The sequence below is a fragment of the Formica exsecta genome, unplaced genomic scaffold (assembly GCF_003651465.1).
Source record: "Formica exsecta isolate Colony F162 unplaced genomic scaffold, ASM365146v1 scaffold135, whole genome shotgun sequence".
NCBI classification, from domain to species: Eukaryota; Metazoa; Arthropoda; class Insecta; order Hymenoptera; family Formicidae; genus Formica; species Formica exsecta.
In genome coordinates, this window is record NW_021848683.1 from 16,363 (window position 1) to 31,025 (window position 14,663).

At 33.7% G+C, this 14,663-nt stretch overlaps 1 pseudogene; it reads left to right on the forward strand.

Moving 5' to 3' along the window:
* Positions 1–9,557: 9,557 nt before the first annotated feature.
* LOC115245895 lies at positions 9,558–11,536 on the forward strand (annotated as a pseudogene).
* Positions 11,537–14,663: the final 3,127 nt, after the last annotated feature.

Genomic DNA, 14,663 nt, shown 5'->3' on the forward strand with positions numbered 1-14,663 from the left:
ATGTGTGTGTGTGAGGGGGGGGGGGTATTTTATTCATTACAGTTATATATAATATATGTTGTTTTAAATCACACTTAGATACCTATGACAAGAGTATGGAAAAATTAATATTAGCACAAGATACATCTAATGTAGACGATACCGGTATGTCATCTGAAGAAATAAGAGAACGGAACAAAAAAAGGAAACGCATAAAAGCAAAACGAAAACTTTCTTCCTCAGAGGATGAAGAGTTGATCGGAAATAAAGAAAATTATCCGACACAAAATAAAAAAATCCTTCCTTTTCCGCAACTGGAAAAGTTTGTTTCCAGCAGCACACCATTAAAAGAGAAATCAGTACAGCATATTGAAAATATGATATGCGATGACATATTTACTAGTGCAGTGAGTAATAATGATACTAACATATAACTATAAATACCATTTTCTTTATAACCATGAGAATAAATGTTATTGTTTATATAGTTCTCAGACAAAGATGTAGTAAGTTCATTCGTCCAAAACAAGAAAGAATATGTTACAGCGACAAATGTACGTGATGATAAAGGAGATTCTTCTACTCATGGTAATTTCTTTATAAAAATTAATATTGTAAATGAGAAGCAGGTATTTTTATTGTTATTATTATTTTATTAGTACAAAGTATAGCACTCAAATTAACAAATAGTTTATTTCAGAGCTCATGAAACAAGTGTTATTGAAACTGAACAAAATTCTGCATAAAATGGATAGATTTGAAAATATGCTACATGTATTGGAGGAAAAGATACAATTTAAGGATAATGAAATCGGTATTGGATGCAATATCCAATTCCCATTAGTCTCATTACAAGACTTAAATAATTTCGAAGAGCAACTGCAGGAATCACAATTTAAAAACACAGTGGTATGATATTATATATATTTCCATTAAATTATTTTATTATGCAATACGTTGATATTAAATTTTATTTAATAAACATAGCAATCAAATTATTTATTTAGAAAAAGTGACATGTGCTGCAAAAAAATTTTTATACCTACATTTTTATACCCTTACTTATTTATACGTACAAAAGATTTTATCTTATTTTAAGTCACATTACTTTTTCAGAATAACCAATTCAATTTAATATCATTTTGTACTAGTGTCTTTAAATCTAATTATATATAACTTTCAAGACAAATATAGCGTTTTCAATTGGCACAAGTTTGATCGCTCTGAAAGCGATTAATGACATCATAAGCTCTGTCTTGGGTTACTAGACTTCGAATAAAGCGTTTAATTGATTAATCAGAACAACGAATCTTGTGGTTTAAAACTAAAATGGCGTCAAACTGGGTGTACTTCATAATATTTATATCATTAATGCATTACTTATATTAATCACATTCGAAACCTATTTTTGATTAAATATATGTTTCCTCGCTATAAATCGCTCTCAGTGCGATCAAACATGTACCTCTCGAAAACACTAATAGATTCACATATGTTTTAATGTATATCTATATTTATTCTATATGCTATTAACCAAAAGCTAATATTTTTTGATACAATATATTGCGCTTATGTGTTCATGCATTTTAATTAATCATTAGTACCAGATTTACATCACTGCTTTAATATTATCTATGAATCAATATATCTTTTTCAAGTGAATACTTTAAAACTCGTGGGCGGAAGTACTATGCATATTATGACTACTAACATCTTAAAGAAAATTATGGTGAACATTGTAGCTGCAAAATTTAGTTGGGCTGGGATGAAAGGAAAACTAATTTTCAAGGATTTGATTATTGCGAAAATAATTATGCGTATGTTTATTTTTATAATAACTAATTGTAAGTTTAACATTTTTATAAAAGATGTCTCAGGTCTTCGAAGTTCCTCTCATCTACGGAATCTTAAGTTGGAGTAGATTTGTTCTTTACACAAATGTCGATGTAGCAATGGTCTTTTGGGTCATAAGAGATTGAAGATTTTTAGATTTTTAGCAATAAGTTGAGGGGAGAGGGGAAGTAAATAGATTTTATAATAGATAATTTAATTAAATCTTATTATTTTATTTTAAACAAGTTTTAATAAAATGTAAAGTAAAAAGTATTGCGTCCAAAAAATTTTAGTTAAGAAAGAATTGACTCAAATTATTCAATGAATTCATAGATAAAAGGAGATACATGGAACCTAGAACGCATATTAGTATATCAGATAATATTTTCAGAAACTGGAATGTGTGATATTCTTATTTTGCAGAAGCAGTTCGATCACACCCACAATATAGCCAAACTACAGATGCGGAATTTGCAGAATCTATTTCCAAATGGCTTACGCAAGCACCTCTGAGGACACAAAGAGAAATGTAAATATTATATGCATATATATTATTATTGATATAATTTGTTTATTTAACTGGAGCATGTTAAATATTTTCAAGAATATTCACTTTTTTCAAGAAAGTAATTATATGGATTTACGATTCTGTGAGGAACACAACATTGTGGAACAGATTTCTTTAAATCCATTTTTTATGTAAATTTCAACATCAAAGTTATTTTTTCAAATACGACCATATCAATTTTTTATATCAATTGATTCTTCTCGTCATTCGGTTTATAAGAGCCTTAAGATACATTAATTGAAAAGTAAATACTTTACCAGATATTTTAACTTTATATTCTGAAATATTTTAACATACAAATTATAAATATTTTATTATAAAATATATACTTTTGAATGGAATTACGAATATGTCTTTACTTTGATTTAATGTGTATTAGAACGCCATAACTTTTATATTTTTCCTTTTTTCAAATTTTAGCAAACGTACTCAAACGGAGCAAAACTAATCATATTGTTAGTGACAAAAAATATCTGCATAGAAAATATGCATATTTACGTAAAATATACCAAAATATACCAAAATATACCAAAGTATACCAAAGTATACCAAATATACATGCGTTAAGTTTAAAACATGTATATATATATTTATGTAAAATATAAAACTATACATGCATAATACATACCTGCATGAAGTTTATAATATATATCTGCAATATATTAATATAAGTTTATAATGTATATCTGCGTTTAGTACAAAAAATATAATTATTATAATAAAATATATATTAATTAAATTTGTTTTTATTTATATCACAAAATATACTTCAAATTATATTTAATAATAAGAAAAGAAATATTTTTATCTATTGTTACAGATACATTGCGCTGCAACATGGCTATAATATTACAGCGCAATCTTGCTAAAGGCGGACATTTTTACGTTGCTGTGACATTGCATCCATGTTGCATCTACATTGCGCAATCAATTTGCAATATTACTATATTGCAATGAGATATTTTTGCAATCTTTCAGTGCTGTATGGGATCACTTGCACAACCGGAAGTCTCATCATCTAAAAAAATACATTATTAAATGATTAATTTTATATGTGTGATGTTAGTGTGTTAGTATATAAAATATTTATAATAATTAATTTGATATAACAATGCCGCAATTAAATGTAAATTTAAACATTCAAAAAATGTACTTGGATCTGGAGACAGTATGATGGAATCTACACCACTTTGATTTACAATTGGTCGGTGGCCAAATATTTCACTTAATTCTTCGAAAAAAAGACACTTAATTTTATCTTTGGTTCCTGCGCCACTTACTGATAAAGCATCTATTGAAGCTTTAAATCGTTCTATAAACAAAAAAATCATTAAATGTAAAAGATAATTACATAAAATCTACGATTGCAAGATGAATTAAAATTTATTGTCAAATTTATAAAATAAATGTAGTCATTAGCAAGTTATAGTAAATAGATGGTAATAATTATGTTTTAATTTACATACTTTTCAACGCTTTAAATTTATCTAAAAGTTGCGTGTGTGTTTTATTATATCCTTTACTCTTGAATGTTTCTTCTACTTTTTTAAAAATTTCTAAAGTTCTGAACTTCTTTCCGTCCATATCAATGTTATCACTTGCAATTCTTTTATAGTTGCTAAAAAACACTCTGTTTCCTCGACAGCCCAAGTTGCCGGCTTCTTTTTTTCTTGATTTTTATTCATTATTGTAAAAAATATATAAGTTTTCGTATAACCACAACACGATGTACACAGCACAATTTCCATTTGTTGGCAACACTGCAACTAAAGCTGGGAGCACATACTTTTGCATAAACGCATAACCATAAGCATAAAGAAATTGATTGGTCCATTTCCTTATGCACATACTTATGGACCAATCAATTTCCTTATGCTTATGGTTATGCGCTTATGCAAAAGTGTGTGCTCCTTGCCTAAATACATAACACATACGTCCCATAAATAATATATACGGGTAGAAGCATAGACATAGTATATCTAGACCGAGCGTTTGCCTTTATTTAAGGAGTGGGGGTAAAGATGCACGTAGAAAAGGACATACTCTGTTTCGTACCCCTTGCGTTCTCTCTCGCTCGCACAGAGCATAGCGCTCTCTTTCATCATGCTACGTGCGAGTTTTCTACGTGCACCTTGGCCCCCACTTCTCAACACTCGGTCTAGATATACTATGTCTATGGGTAGAAGAAATGAATCAAGCGGCACTCCTCTAAAGAATGAAATGGCTTAAAGTATATCGGTGTATACTGGACTATTATCATATACAGAGACTCTAGAAATTCTTTACTCGATATCCAATCGCTACGTCAATAGCTTTATAGTAATATTACATTCGTCGTACGATAAACTTTTTAAGCGCATTGATTAGCTAATTTCTAGAAATTATTTCTAGAAATTCAAGAAATTTTCTATTTTGCAACCAATCAGTATGCTTAAAAAGTTTGTCGCACGACAAATTTAATGATATTACATTCACACGACAAAATGTTTGTCCCGTATCAGACTACGCATTGAAAATTGAAGATTGAAGATTAAAGATTGGAATTTGACGAATCAGAAAAAAAGAGACTAAAATTTCTTTATTCTGATTGGTCAAATTTCAATCTTGAATCTTGAATCTCAATCTTCAATGCATAGTCTGATACAAGCTTTAAGCTGATATTACATTCACACGACAAAATGTTTGTCGAACGTAACGATTGATTATCGAATAGAGAATTTCTAGAGTCTCTATCGAGATTCTCCGAATTCTCCATCTGATTGCAACCAATCATCACCAAACGACTACCAAACAATTAGATAATTTTAATTATTAAAAAGTTAAAGTGGTCCGGCTAACTTTACGGAGCTACCCGACTCTGACTTGACTCTGAGGGTCTGAGCACAGAGTTTTGCATAAACGCATAACCATAAGCATAAGGAAATTGATTGGTCCATAAGCATATGCATAAGGAAATGCAAAAGTCTTTGCTCGGACCCTGACCCGATTCGAACCCTCGATAGAAACATACTCCTTCCTGATTGGATAAAATTATTTCGATATAAAAGCGTTGGAAGACAATGGCTGCGGTCGAGAAAACGCTACAAATGCTTCCAAGTGTTTGATTGACCAATCAACACAAAAAGAGTAAAAATTTCTTTATTCTAATTGGTTAAAGCAATGCTTCGAAGCATCTCTAGCGTCTTCCCGACCGCAGCCATGATCATATGATAAGACGCCGTAAGCGTTTATCGGCACGTGCGGTCAATATCTCGATTTTATATGATCGATGACTGTTGAAAAGCTGATGATTGGCTTTGCATACGATTGGCAGTGATTGTTCTTGTTGGTAGTGTTCAAACAAGTTCAAACAAGAGTACATTAGCACGCGAAATCATGTACTTTTTATAAAATAACGAATCGTTACTTTCTAAGTAACGGTAACGGTAATTCGTTACTTTTTAAAATTAGTAACGAGTAACAGTAACGAGTTACTTTTTACAAAAAATAACGGTAACGGTAACGCTATAAGCGGGGAGCACACACTTTTGCATAAGCGCATAATTATAAGCATAAGGAAATTGATTGGTCCATTTCCTTGTGCATAAGGAAATTGACCAATTTTTTTATACTTATGATTATGCGCTTATGCAAAAGTGTGTGCTCCCCGCTTTACTTTTATAGAGCTCTGTTACACGGCACCCTTAATCGGGTTTAATAACATCCGTAGTTATGAAACTGACCAATCATAGCTATTCCTCTGAAGAATGAAATGACTGTGATTGGCCAGCCTTCGAACTACGGATGTTATTAAACCCGATTAGGGGTGACGTGTAAACGTAGTCATAGAGTAACATCCCAACCCTGCGCATAACCATAAGCATAAGGAAATTGATTGGTCCATAAGCATATGCATAAGGAAATGGACCAATCAATCCATAAGTATATGCATAAGGAAATGGACCAATCAATTTCCTTATGCTTATGGTTATGCGCTTATGCAAAAGTTTGTGCTTGGGCCCTTAAGCCTATCACACACAAATCGGCATAGCTGCATATGCATAGCATAAGACCGTCTGGACCAATGAGCATCGAAATAAAATCGCCATATTGATTTACATAACATGCTCATTGGTCCAGACGGTCTTATGCTATGCATATGCAGCTATGCCAATTTGTGTGTGATAGGCTTTACTCTGAGCTGCCCTACCATCTTGATGTTCATATCCGTTACACTAGAACTTTTAATCCCCTTTCCCCTTTATCCACAACTCCGCGACAATACGCTCTGTCCAGATATTTCCTACGTCTATGCTAAAACCGGAAAGAAAGACATTTTTAGAGAAACTCTATACATACTGGAATGAGCGATTTGATTGGCTGCCGCTACTATTTCGCCGAGAGAGAAGTGCCTATCACTGATCTATATATCTAAATTGCCGATCGCCTTTGTTCGTAGGCTGGTATTCATAGTCAGTTTTTATTTCAAGATCGTCTTAAGTAATGTCTTAAGATGCTAATACGGCTCTGTGATTGGTTTAGGACATCTTAAGATTGTGCTTAAAACGGTCTAAAATATAAAAACTGACTATGAATACCGGCCTTATGCCCGTATCAGACTACGCATTGAAGATTGAGATTCAAGATTCAAAATTGACTCAAAAGCGTCCCCAAATGAACGCCGCCATCTTACCCGACCATTTGCCTCCGAGCGTGGGAAATTCAAATGAGTTTGACTAAAACCACGGTCTATGTAACGCCCTGCGCACAATAGAGAAAATATTAGGAAAAGAAATAAAATATTAAATATCAGGAGGAGCAATTTGGAATTATTTTATTTCAAACAAGGGAACGGAATTAATCCATTTTGTAATAAAAATTATACGATTTATGTCATGTTTAGTATCATTTTTATTGCAAGAATCTCATTAATCCATTATAATTATATTCATACTAATAACATCCAAAAAATGTAAGTTTCAGTTTTTATTTTATAAAATGTTTATATTTTGTACATAAGAAAAGATCCCCGATGCTGAAGAATCGACAAAAGCGAGAGCAAGAAAGAATGAAGGAGCAAGCGAGATGACAAACATTAAAGAGTTCCGAAGTCTCGCTCGCCAGGCTCCCTTTATCTGTAATTTTTGACGTGTATATGTCATCTTATTATAGAAAATAAAATCCCTGTATTTCGCATTTTATATATCTGAAAATAATTGTAATGGATTAATTACATTTTTGCAATTAAAATGACACTAAGTATGACATAAATCGGATTATTTTTAATGAAATAAGTAATCATAATTTTAATTACATAATTGATTAAAAATTACCCGTTTTATATCGTGTTTGGTATCATTTTAATCGATAAAATATTATTAATTCATTGTAATTATTTTCGGATCAATAAGCGCGAAAAACAAAAATTTTACAGTAACGATATATAACGCGAGAGATTATAGATAAAGCAAGCCTCGCGAGCGAAACTTCGGAAGTCTTCCATGTTAGCTATCTCGCTTGCACCTCATTCGTTCTCCATCTCTCTTTCTCTGTTTGTTTTTTATTGTATTTTTTCATTCCCATTATTATAATCTTTTATTTGTTCGACTTTTATTCTTTCTATTCTTGTTTTCCTACATAATAATAAATTAATTTATTCATCTTTATTTTATAGAACACAATGCAAAAGATTGCGTTTTCTATTATGCATGTTTGAAATAATTATGTTGGTAATGGCGGAACTAAAAATGTCGGTATTATCGGCCCCTTTTTGTTACGTTTAGATGAGGGCGCTAACCCGTCGGAGTTCGCCCGTCGGCTTAGGATCTCCTAGAGTCCCTCTAATGCCCATATCAGACTACGCATTGAAAATTGAAGATTGAAGATTAAAGATTGAAATTTGACTAATCAGAACAAAAGGGACTAAAATTTCTTTGTCCTGATTGATCAAATTTCAATCTTTGATCTTCAATCTCAATCTTCAATGCGTAGTCTGATACGGGCTTACGGGCCGTGGCACATAGAAAAACTTAAAGAGTAAGGGCCACCGCACAAGCTTTTCCGTAATGCATTACGTTATGTTAAGTATTGATTCTAAACTTAAACTCGTACGTAATCTTAAACTTCAGTCAACGCACAGAGAAAATCGTAACGTAACAAAAGCATACTACGTTACGATTTTGGGTGCGTTCGCTTTGGGCGCTTACGCGCTGTAAGCGCTCTTGCTTATAAGCGCTGTTTTCAAACGTTTTCTTTGGTTTATGAGCGCTCACATCAAAACAAATAAAGTCGTTCACTTTGGCTGTTGTAAGCAATATAAGCACGTAAAAATGGAAGATAAGAAAAAATTAATGTGCTCGGTATTTACACAAGGATTAATTTTATTGGATTCGTTTGATGAAGATGAAGAATATCAAAACTTTCATTATGGAGAATTAGAAGAAATGTGCATAATTCTCGCTTGCCCGTCTATTAAGAAGCCAATACCCCGATTATAAAATTTTGTAGAAGAGATTGTTCCAACTTATAATAACAAACAATTTGACCCTTTCGCTCCAAACGACGGATATATCCGTCATCCACATGAAAACCCGCGGAGCCGAACGCCGGATATATCCGACATCCACATAATCGCCCTCTGGAGACGAACGCCGGATATATCCGACATACTCAAATCGCGACCTAGTTTTTGGATAGCACCGCCTCTTGTGACTGATGCGTAAATCTTTTGACGAAACGAATAAACGACACACCATACAAATTATATTTGTTCTACCTGCATTTTTTCATTCCTATTGTGTTACGTGCCATAAGGGAATAAAAAATCGAAAATACTACAAACTTTAGGATAAAGAATTTCAGCGAAGTTTTGTATTGGTACGTCCGCCTGCTGTCTAAAAATATCCTCACTTCTTACAAGTATTATAAGTTACTTTTAATTTCAATAAAGTGTTTAGGTTTTGCCCTTCACAAAATGGCATCAAGAGAATTGCAACTGGCGGACCAAACCGCCGTAGCGAAAGGGTTAAAAGTCATTTTAAGTATAATGCTTCTTTCAAAAAAGAAAAATGTATAAGTATTTTATTTGTTTTGGAAGTTTAAAAAATTTAATTTAAAATTAATAAGTTTAAGTAAATTTTATTAAGTTATTATTTATAGTTTTATAATTTATAATTTTCAAAACAAATATTTTTTTAGAATGCGGCGTTCAACTTTTTATTACGTTTTACATCTTATAAAGCCTTCGTTAATAAGGTCCAAACCTGGTCATAAAACAATATCTCCTGACAAACAATTTTTGATTGCTATATGGAAAATGGCTACACCAGATTCATACCGGTATGCCAAACTATGTTTTTAATTTTTTTTTAGTTAAAGTTTTCATTTTTGTATAATTTTTAATGTTTTATACAACAAATTATTTTTCAAAATACCTTTTTCTTATAATAACAAAACATTCCAATATGCACAAAATCTTTTTTAATAGATCCATTTGTGAAAAATTTAATGTTGGAAAAGCTACTGCTCTGAAAGCTGTAAGAAGAGTTACAAAAGCTATTGTTAATCTGGGTCCTCTTTTTATTAAATGGCCAGAAGGAGAAAAAGTAGAGGAAGTTTTCAAAGGATTTGCTGCGTGTAGTGTTTTTCCTAATGTAATTGGAGCAATTGATGGTACGCACATTAATATAAAAGCACCACACAGCAATCCCGAATGTTATATAAATAGAAAAGGACATCATTCTATACATTTGCAGGTAACATATGTTTGAGTTAGTATAAATGGGAAATATATATATATATATATATATATAATTAATTATATACTTTTCTATTTATTGTTAATAGGCTATTTGTGATCATAAACTGCAATTTACTTATTGTCTTGCTGGACACGTTGGTTCTATCCATGACCAACGAGTATTTCGCTTATCAGAAGTATATGAATATTTAGAAGATCCAGAAAAATTCCCAAATGACAGTCATATAATTGGCGATGCAGCTTATACAATCCATAATCATTTAATAATACCATTTCGTGATAATGGACATTTAACAGAAAAACAAAAAAATTATAATTTTTGTCACGCATCTGCTCGAATAACAATTGAGCGGGCATTTGGGTTACTGAAAGGAAGATTTAGAAGTCTACTCACTATTCTTGATATGGAACGTGTTGATCTAATACTAGATTTTATTCTCGCGTGTTTTACACAACATTTGTTTGTTACAAGATGATAACTTTCCAGTATTAGAATTAGATATGATGGAAAATAATTATAATTTACAACACATAAACCAAAGAAGAGATAGAAATGCAGGCCATCTCAAACGAGACATTATTTGTAATAATTTATTAATGCGAAATATATAACAATGTATATATTATTATGTATATATTAAGTTATATCGTTTATTATAAATTTTTCATATTATATATTTAAACACACAAATAGTTATTTTTTATCCAAAATATCTATCATTTTTTCAAAAGACTTTAAAAGTCTTTCACGAATTTGAATATTTTCATTGTGTCTTTTTTCCGCATTATCTTCTGCCATTTATCTATTTTCCTTTAATTCCGTAAGTAATTGCTCTGCAGAATATGTTTGCCGTGTTTTTTCTAAATAAAAATTAAAAATTATATTAATCAATTATATTAATCAGTTTGATAATTAAGCTTGTGTGTAAATAATTACAAAAACTTACTATGTTGTACATTTTCGCATGTATCAGAGGAATTTTCTGCGCTTGATGTGCTACAATCAATAACTCTTTTACCAGTTGAGGATACAGTAGCGACAGGTGTCATGATTGGCTTCGATCCAAGTAAGTCATCCATTACCTAAAAAAGATCATAGAAATATATATTTATACATGTTTTTTTTATATAAAAACATAAGTTAACTTAAAAATAATTTATTACAGCAAGATATGGCCATGTTCTTGTCGAATTGCCTGATTTGTTATTACCCAGCAAGCAAAATGATGCAAACTTTGCGCAAAGTTTGCAGCAAACCCGAGCATGCCTTTACAGCAAAATTGTGACAAGGTGTGTCCGCAAAAAGCTTAGCTTTTGCTGGCAAGGCTTTTGTTGCAATAGTGTGATGCATATTTGGCGCAAATAATAGAGCAAATCTTGCCGTGCACGGCATGACAACAAATTTGTGGCAAGAATAGGGCAAACCTTACTGTGAGCCGATTTAACGGGTCGGTCTCGGCGTACGCATTACGGGGTTTCGCGCCCCACGTCTAACACCCAGTCTCACAGTCGCGTTTCTTTTACCGCCGCCGTATATCCGCGCGGTTTATCATTACTATTCTCGAGGAGCTGCGGCTCCCGCTATTATAATAAATCTGTTAATTTCTCTGTTTAATTTACGAGTTTCCCACGGGACAAACCACGCGAATAAAGGGGGAGATCGAAATTCCCATTACGCTCCGTCATCTAATAAAATCATTAAAAGTCTATGCGTTACCAACATTGGCGTTACCGTGTATAATCGGAGTAGATTTCCTGTCGGTATTTGGAATTGGTGTAAATTTGGCGACAGAGAGGTGGTATTTTTCGGAAAACCCGATTATGGAATACGAGTTCGATGCGGGACGTGGGGATCCATCGCTCCGCGTAAACGCCTCGGAAAGCGAGGGCGAGCCGACAAGAAGAGCCGCCGTGAAGACGGAGGGAATCTTGTTGGGGGCGAAGCGACCGCCTACGGCTAATAACCGAACGCATTTGCCAAAAATCGCGAATAAGCGCGGACGACCGCGAACTCGTAACTCATGCAGAAATTCGCCTATCTGTTGCGGATTAGTGGAGATATCGGCTACGGAAGATCGTCGGTTGAAAAATTTTCTCGAATCGGAAATCGTGGGAGATCCGAACAAACCCGGCGTGACAAATTTAACGCAGCACCGGATAGATGTCGGAAATCACGCGCCTATTAAACAGCGTTACTACCCTGTGTCGCCGAAAATTCAGGAAGCCATTTACGCGGAAGTAGACAAAATGTTAGAAGCGGGAATTATAGAACCTTCCCTCCGCCTGCGAAAGCACTGCACCGAAGACTCGCCGATTGTATTTGGTGACCCGGCTACAGAGAGACAAAGATCTGCGGCTGACCGAGTCTTGGACTTATTGCGTTGTTCTTGTTGCCTCGAATGTGTTGTGAATTGTCCGCTTTGTGTTTTGGCCTTTACTCTGGAGGTTCCGGTCGCTCTTCGACGCCCGGCTCGAGATTCGGGAAATCGGAATAGTGGCTGCGGAGGGTGATCGACGCCGGTACGGTTTCTCTTGGGAGTGGGGGGGGTGACGTTGCCGTCTCGCGCGCGTCCGCCAAGTTCCTCTCCGATCGAAAAAGCGCGGGCTAAAGGGCCGCGCCAGTCGAATCATTGCGAGAACCGTACCGTTACCTCCAGAGAGGCGTCATTAATTGAGATTTCGAGCGTAATATTAATTTCGTTTATGATTTTCTTTCGTATGAATAATTCATTTGGGAGCATCATCGGAAGAAGGAGCGGAAAGTCGCTGAAGCGTCACGGAAAATACGATCGCCAATCAAGGAAGACCTTGAAGGGGCAAGGAGCCAGCAATTTGGAAATCCAAAAAGCACACTTTGTCGCAAAGCTTTGGCAAAACGTGATTTTAACATTCTTGGCTATCTGGGTATAATTTTTAACTGCTTTGTATGTGCGTTTTAAACTAGTAAGTTTTACAAACATTGAGGACCAGTTACATTGTAACCATGTTTTATCATTTCTTGTGCTATTAAGAGCCATATTTTCTTATGAGACATTTTTCCAGTTGTAAAATCATGTTGTCGTAGACGATATTCCTCAATTAACAAAAGAATTGCTTCATGCGGCCATTTAAATACTATAAAAAAAAAATTTATTTATAAAGAAAAATTTTTTTAAATCGTACACAAAAATCAGACAAATATCGAAAATATACTTCCAACTTCTTCTGATTGTCGTGCTATATTTTCATCTATTTCTTGTAAAATTCCTGTATCCATTACGTCACTGGGATCATCTTGATTTTAATAAAATAATATTAATAAACAAATCATAAAGCAAAAAGCATTAATATAAAAATCAGAAAATAGATTATAGCATTAAAAGTGAAAGTTGAGATATATAGCATCAGTAAGTATACCCAAAGTCTCACTAGACATTTCCATCTCTTCATGCAGTTTTTTAGTTGCAAAATCGAGGTCTGCAAATAAAGAAAAAAATTCAAGTAGAAGGAAAATAAAAATTAACCATTAAAGTAGAAAAAGAGAACAATTTGCAACCTTATCAAATATGTCCAATCGAAAACTGTAATCATGCATGTATTGCCACAAATAATTCAAGTTAATCACAGTTAATAATAAAAATAAAATAATAAACTTACCGGTTTTAATTCGTTTTGCCTCCTCTGCAGTCACAGTAATGGTATATATTTCGTTAGTTTCTGCATTTCGCAGACTCACCGAAACTTTCTTTGATGCCATCTTTAAAAGGTTATGAATCGCTATATTCGCGCTATTATAGCGTTTCGTTTGAACAAAAAGCGCTCGTTAGCGCTTACGCTTTCGCTGCCCTACCTTTATGGAATAAGGATGCGAACTCATGCAGCGGAATAGCGTAACGCGGAATGAGAGCATGACCAATCGCGAGCGTTCTGCAGTTTTCGCTACGCTCACGATTGGTCCGCTCTTGTTCCGCGTTACGCTTTTCCGCTCCCATGGGTTTGCACCCTGAGGGTGCCATTACATGGAGCGCGGAAACGCGGATTAGCGTAACGCGGAACGAGAGCGGAACCAATCACGAGCGTTCCGCAGTTCTTGCAACGTGGATTTTAAGTCTTTACATCCCCATGGAGCGTAGTGAGCACACCGCGGATCAATGCGCAACCAATCACGAGTCATTATTTCAAAAGAGTTAAAACCGCATTAAAACTTATTTAACTTATTTAACATTTTTAATCAATATTTCCAATAAGAACGCATTCATTTCAATATTTATGTACACGATAATAAAGAACGACCGATAAAAACAATATTTAAAAGTCATTTTAGAGACGTTCTGCTCGTTCTGCTTGCGCTCATTCCGCTCCATGGGGATGTAGGGACTTGAAATCCACGTAACGAAAATGACGGAACTGTATGTATGTACACATATACTTTGTTAAATTGGCAGCGTAGAGCAACATGGTCAGTACAGAAACAGAGATAAATTATTAATTATTACAAGTTATTACTCATTTTTGAGAGATAAAGGAAAATTTTGAAGTTAGCTTTTACTACCATGTGTATATGTA